The 7,421-nt window shown below is 32.5% G+C and overlaps 1 long non-coding RNA gene across 1 annotated transcript; it reads right to left on the bottom strand.

The window, feature by feature from the left end:
- LOC104770941 lies at positions 2,929-4,458 on the bottom strand. Its single transcript, XR_764675.2, has 3 exons — positions 4,270-4,458; positions 3,728-3,957; positions 2,929-3,136 (listed from the first exon to the last, which is right to left on the bottom strand). It is a non-coding gene; the product is annotated as an uncharacterized LOC104770941 (long non-coding RNA).

The following is a 7,421-nucleotide window of genomic DNA, read 5'->3' as shown; positions in this document are numbered from 1 at the left end:
AAAAAAAAAAAAAACCATTTTGAAAACTACAAACATTCATGGATTTATGTATATTTGTATATGTTTGTGGTTAAAGATCGTCGAAGGGGTTTGATTAAAATTACCAACCTCTCGAAAACCTAGAAATGTACTATGTCTGTTGGTGCGGGATTTAGTACCCCCAACATACTGAACTAAACCAGAAAGATAATTCGATTATCTTAACCAGGAATCCGATTAAAACCCCAATTGAATATTACTTGAGGCCTGCATGCCATAATGTTGGCTCCTCATCGGGCCTAAACCCGCATGCCATAATATATAAGGAAAATCCAATACTCATCTCTCGGGTTGCCACTTTATAGCACCTCCCGGATCGTCATCCGAAATCGATATACCAACCATACTCCCAAGCCACAAAGTTTCTGAATATGGCAGTACTAGGAGAACCTAAGTCCCCAAAAGTCACGAGCAAACAATTCTGAACACGTCTGAGCCCTATCCCTATCCAGGTTTCCTTCCCGTGGCTCGCGTAACACATATCCCTTCACTGAAATACCTCATGACCATGCAAGGATCATATACATACCACCAGAACCAAACAAATGTCCTAAACAGGACAGTCAAATGTCCTAAACAAATGTCCTAAACAGGACCGTCAACGCTTTTTCTACGGTAGAGATATTTCTGCATGGTCGGGCTTGCTGCCAATCTTCAGCTAGCTTATCGGAGACGGCTGTTCTGGCTAGCACAAATCTTTCTTGCAGCCGCCAACTATATATTGCCGTCCAAATCAACGCTTTCCCTATCCTGCTGCGAAGTCCGTGCCTAATCTGCTTCCTTTTCTCATTAGTGAAGAGTGAAGACTCTTTAAAAAAACAAATAAAAAATTATCCAAAAAAAATTACAAAAAAAAAAAAAAAAACATGTAAATGGGTTGCCTTGCCATGCTTCGTTCATGCATTGCATTTCATCTAGCGAAATTCACTTTAACAAAAGTTAACCTGATGCAATTCCAGAGTTTTGAAAATCTCAATAAGTTTTGTACTTTCTATATATGTTTTACGGGGTAAACAAAAATTCGAAATCAGTTAGCAAATCTATGTATGGTAAACGTTTTGGTACGATCAGATGACAAAAATTAATAAAATAAAGATAGTGGTTGTGTTGCGTTCCTATATATATATATATATTAGGATTTAACCCGCGGTACACCGTCGGACAATATTTTAAATTTTAAATTTTAATTATATTGTATTTATTTGTTATTTCATTATTGTTTTTATTAATTAAGAAAAAATTACAGGTATTTGATATAAGTATTCAAAGTTTATGATTTGTGTAATGTTTTCAAGGTTTTAACCCGTATGGTATATGTATAGTTCAGTAATACATTTATTTCCTGGTACACATCTACAAGTGTTAAAAAAAACAATTCCACTTAACTCCCTATATGGGACTAATGCCAACCCGTCTCACCAAAACCAAAATAACTTTTTGCGTAAAAAAAAATCAAAATAAGTTTTTTTATCAAGTTTAATTATGTTAATTGTTTTACCAAAATAACATATTTTTATAGTTTATAATTTTCTATGTCAATATATATAGTTTATGATAATTAATCGAATTTTAATTTTTTTTGGTAATTCCTCAAAAATAAAAACTAAACCAAATTATATGGGGGTTTTCAACATATTTAATGTGACATTTTATAATTGAATTTTTGGTTTAGGAAATTTTTTTAATGTTAATATAATTATGGATATTGTAAACTTTTGTTATAGAAAATCTGTTGTATATCATTTAAATTTGAGAGATTCTAGTATTCATAAAAATACTTTTGGAGATTTAATGGGTTAAAACTTTAATGGGTTAAAACTTTATTGGGTAGAGTTGTTTTTGGTAAAATCGGAAAAAATAGATGTTGTTAAGACTTTATGGCAATAAATGTAACAAATGTTGGTTAATTTAAGAAAGTTTAGTATTTGAGTTTCTGTGCAATGTTATTTATGGAATTGTTTAAGAGGTTAATGTTGTAAAAAAAAAAAAAAATTAAAACTTAAAGGACATAAACCAAAATGTATTTCAAAAATGTTAATATAGATTTTTAATTTATCTATATTTTAAAATTAACAAGTACTACTAATAGACAGAGATGAATGTGTAAAACGTAATACATAACTGTTATAAAGTTTCAATGGTTTTACGGTATGGAGAAAGGCACAAAACCAAAACTTAAGGTTGGACCATATGTACGATGATTTATTGGTAGAACTACAAATCTTCTACATACTTTTTTTTTTTTTTTGCTGTCTTTACTTAAATAATATTCTACACTAGTTTAAAGTCCATACTACGTACCGGCCCGAAATGTATCCTACTATATTAATTGGGAAGTACAAATATAAAACTAACCTTAAAATGTGTAAAAAATTACATTCAATTGCCATTAGAAATTTTTAATTAAGATTAAATAATTAATTAAATAAATATTTCTAATTAAAGAAACGAAAATAGAGAAAACATCAAATAAAATAAATTGTAGAAAAGTAAAAAAAAAAATCTGTTAGAATCAAAACTAATTTGTACTTAAAAAACTAACAAATAAGATTTTTTTTTACATGTTAGTTATATATTTTTACTTATTTCACAACTATAGCAAATATTTTACAAAGGTTTAAATAATTTTATTCATTACATGCAAATGTTTTATTGACAGGTTTTCAATAAACATTTTTAAAATACAAAAATTATAATATAAGCAACAAATTTTTAATCACAAACCATTATAAATAACATAATAACAAAATAAATTATTATAAATTTTTATCAAAAAAGAGTTCAGCCCGCGGTTTCCCGCGGGATAGTACCTAGTTATATGTATTTCTATAATAAATTTAAGACTAATTGTAATTGAAAATCAAGTTTGAGCTTGTACGATTTAACAAAGCTAAAAAATGTTTAGATGTTTTAAACGATCATTAACTTCTTCACAAAAGTGTTGTAATTTTATATGATTAATTTTCCAAAGTATATAAGTACCAAAAACAATCACAATCTTGACGTTCTTGCTTGGGAAGGTAGAAATCAACTCTGACTATTCCTCATCTCGTCGGCCTTCTTTTTTTTATCATGTGTGAATAATCTTTAATCCTTCCTGTATTGAGCAATCAAAGTATTCATTAGTAATTATTTAAAATATTTCCTACGATTTTTGTAAATTTAAAGTATACAATTTTACAATAATAATTAAGAATTAAAGATTAATACTTCCGAATGCAATTTCATCACAATGAATCTAGGTTCATCGTAGGAAAAGAAAAAACTGTTAAAATTTATTCCTAAAACCAACTTTGGAGACTTGGACATGCGTTTAGTTGTAGAATTTGCTACAATATGTAAAAATGATTGATCAATGAGAGCTAGATAAAACGTTATTAGAAAACAGTTTTTCCCAAAAAAGTTCAAAAGAATAATTTTCCGGTCTTATAACAGAATATAATCCACAAACATTTTTGCCCAAAAAAATAAAATAAACCAATAACATTCTAGCTACAACTTTCTCCGGAGATGCAACATACCTGCAAATTAAAATTGATACTATAAAATGTGTTTACCATTGATTGTAAGAGTAGTTAATATACTAAGGAGCATCCAGTTTTCATACTTTGGGATTGATTGACGATATAATTTTAGTAAACATGGTTATATTGAGTATCACCAAAGAAAGAAAAAGTGACAAATTTACCTTTAAATTTGCTTTACTCCTAAGATGTTTTGTGCTGAAACAAAGGATCTGCATGTCTTGTTGTTGTGTTGGAGTGAGTCTTTAAGAAAATTCATCTCCATGGACCCATGGTAATGCTGTGTAGTTACTTTTGACATGAAGAAACTTTCACCTATTGAACTGTGCAGGAAAGAGGAAACAAATGTAATAATCCAGCGACATGACTGGCGAATGAAATTTGGAATACGAACCTGCAAATCCAAACATAAATTTCATAATTATGAGACTGAGAAATGTGAAATACAAAATTTGATGAGCATGAAAGACGACGATGAAGAAACAAAACCAAAATTGAGAAAGGCAAAACGAAAAACTATAAACTGTAAGAGAATTTGATGAGATATGCAACTGATGAAACGATGATACACAAATTCAACCATCACTGAGAAATCCAAAATCAGAATGTAAATTGCAAACAGAAGAAGAGACATGTGATTGATGATGAAACCCTATAATCAGAACATCATATCTGGATCATAATTTGTGTTCCTTCATAATCATACCTTTCTCCCAACAGTTCTTTTCCTTTGTTTTCTGTAGATCTTGTCTCTTTCGTTTTCTCCGTTCTCGTAGATCTCGGTTGTTTAAATTTTTGGGGTTTTAGTGGAGGACGAAGTAAATAGAGAGTTAGTGAGTTTGTTGAATCCCATCAGTATATCGTGGAGGAAGAGGAGAGATCGTGGGCAAAATGGTTGAAGAAGATGAATTTCTTTTTTGTCGTAAATATTGTTTTCAGTGGAAAAGTTAAAAGTTTAATTGTTTTTTTTTCGATCAAGTTTAATTGTTTTAAGAATCTGAAAGCGAAAGTGTAAAATTTGGGACTTAAAACACGTGGCAGATGGAGAAGGTTGCAGTTTTCTGTAAACTTACTTGTGATTTATAGAATAAAGATGTGACATAGACACTATTAATTCTTAGTTCTTACCGTCCTTATTGGTTGATCAAGTTTATTAGACAGCTATATACTGCATGTATGTTAATTATTCATTTAAACGTAAAAGTATGTGTTAACGATTAGTATCTTCTTTTTCAAGTGACAGTGTTAACGATTACAATATGTGTTATCTCGATATAATCTGTTTTAACTCGTAAAAATGGAGTAACTTTTAATCTTAGTTTTATGAGTAGTCAATAGCATTTCAAGATTGCATTAAAGGTTAAAGGCTAAACAGTGAGCCACAAGAAAATACACAACTCCTTCAAATAAGACAAACAAGTATTTGTGGATCTTTTGATGTTCTAACTTTAGGAGGTGTTTATACGGTTATACCTTAAAGAAAATAGAGTTGAGGTGGGAGCAGATTGGAGCTCGGAGAGCTCGAGAAGGCCCAGTGAGAGACCATGGATATATACATCATGTGCAATTCCCAGTTTGCCAGAAGCCCGTGTCACCAAGATGCATGATACAATTGCTCAATGCAAAACGATATTTTTTTTTTTTTTCATACACCAAGAAATGTACCCACATCATGTATAAGAGCATGATTACTGGGCGTAACTCAGTGGGTTCCCTATGTATTTGGGCCCCAAAAAAATATTAAAAAACCCATAAATGGGTCCATTTTGAGAGTATCGTTACCGTCGGAAGAATTTCCAGAAACGCCTTAAGAATGAGGCGTGGCGTTACATGATTGGTTGGTAGGTAAATATAAAATCGGTTTTTTTTTTCTCATTTCTTTTTCTCCTTCCTCCCGACTCTCTCTCTCCCTTCTCTCTCGTTTCTGAAGGCGACAGAAACGGCGATTGTTGATGAAATCGGAGAAATCAATGGATTCACGGCGAATCCATTGAATATTCCGGCGTAAAGTGGCTGTTTGTTGGTTACCCAAAGGCGAAGGCTTCCAGATCGGCATAACCGTCAAATACGACGGTTCAGTTCTCACGGCAATCGACGGCGGAGGCTTATTTTGGTGAGACAACGATGGCGGAGGTTTTCTGGTGGTCTACAGCGAACGGCGAGGTCCACTGGCTAACGAATTAGAGACGAGATGGTTTGTCTTCTCAATTCCGATCTATTGCATGTATGTTGATTCAATTCCGATCTGTTGCATGTATGAGATTATTCTGTTTTTAATTTAATTATGAGATTATTTTGATGTCCAATTGATTATTAGACTAGTTTAATCAACCAGTTATTTGCTTGATTGGGAAATTAGTGTTGTCTCATTACGATTTATTGTCTGATTGGTTTGGAGGGTTTACGATTTATTGTCTGATAGTTTTGGAGATGTTTGAGATTAGAGATGTTTGATAGTTTTGTTATATGGGTTTGTGGTTGTAATCGAAACTTTCTTTTTTTTATGAGATTAGTCTGTTGTTCTTATTAAGAGTAGAATGTTATTGTTGTTTGTTTTCAGTGATTTATATTGACTCTTTTTACATGTTTGTGCGAGGTCAAATGGATTTGATTTGAAGTGGTTCATGAAGCGGATACAGCTATTCGATACTCTTATTTGAAAAGGTATGTTACAACAGCTTTCATATGTTGTTAATAGTTATTGTTTGCGGTTGTGTGTTGGGATGAATTAGTAGTTTTTTCATGAAACACAAGTGTTATGTTTGCTTTGTGTTTATGTATAAATAATTGTGTGAAAAGGTAGGCTCTTATAAGTGTAATAAGTGATGAGTTTGAGTATGAGTTTGATCAAGTGTTTGAGTATGAGTTTGTAATTTATTTAGTGATAGATTAGGTAATAGTCGAGTCAGTCATTGATGGGTTTGAGTATGAGTTTGCTTTTTCTTTCTTGGTTGTGATAAATGCGGATAGTACTTGATTAGAGAGATACTTGTCGAGTGGTTGGGTTTGATGAATGCTTCAACTTATTGTTTGATGGTGTAGGCTTTGTAGGTTGTTTAATGTAATAAATTTGTGGTTGTTGTAGTTTAGGTAAAAACTTAAATTTGAAAACCCAAACCCACTTGTTTACCATCTAACATTGAGCTCAATATAAACCCTCCATGTTAAGCACTATAACGTAAACCATTAACTTTTTCTATACAAACCCTTATCGTTTTACATCACCTTTCACTAAAAGAAGCAATGGATCCTAGAAACCTTAATCATAATCCTCAAACATATTTTGTTGATCTTATGAATTCTCAAAAAGACTCCAACTCCCTAGATAATTCGATTCTTCCCAATACATTCTCTTCTCAGCCTGTCCTCTTTACACAAACCCTCTCTTCTCAGCCTTTCCACTTTACACAAACCCTCTCTTCTCAGCCTGTAAACTTTGGGCCTGGAATCTCTTCTCAACCGCTTCAGTTTAGCCCAACATCTGAAACTGAAGACTGTATCGAAGTAGCGCTTGATGAGGATGAAGAAGACGAAGGAAGGGGAATAAGAAAGAGGTGGACTGCAGAGGAGGATGTTAACCTCATAAGCGCTTGGTTAAACACAAGCAAGGATCCAGTTGTAAGTAATGAGCAGCGGCTTAAAAGTTTCTGGAAGAGGGTTGCTGCCTACTACAAAGCTAACGATGGGTCATCTGCTCAAATGCAAGAGGGCCTACACAATGTAAGGCTAGGTGGAACAAGATAAACCATGGAGTCAATAAGTTTGTGGGCTGTTACGCACAAGCGAGTTCAAGAAGAAAGAGTGGAGAATCAGAAGATGATGTATTGAGCATGGCGTATGAGCTTTACAAGAACGACA

The sequence above is a fragment of the Camelina sativa genome, chromosome 20 (assembly GCF_000633955.1).
Source record: "Camelina sativa cultivar DH55 chromosome 20, Cs, whole genome shotgun sequence".
Classification (NCBI taxonomy): Eukaryota; Viridiplantae; Streptophyta; class Magnoliopsida; order Brassicales; family Brassicaceae; genus Camelina; species Camelina sativa.
The sequence above is the reverse complement of the archived record's forward strand: the minus strand, read 5'-3'. Positions and strand labels throughout refer to the sequence as shown.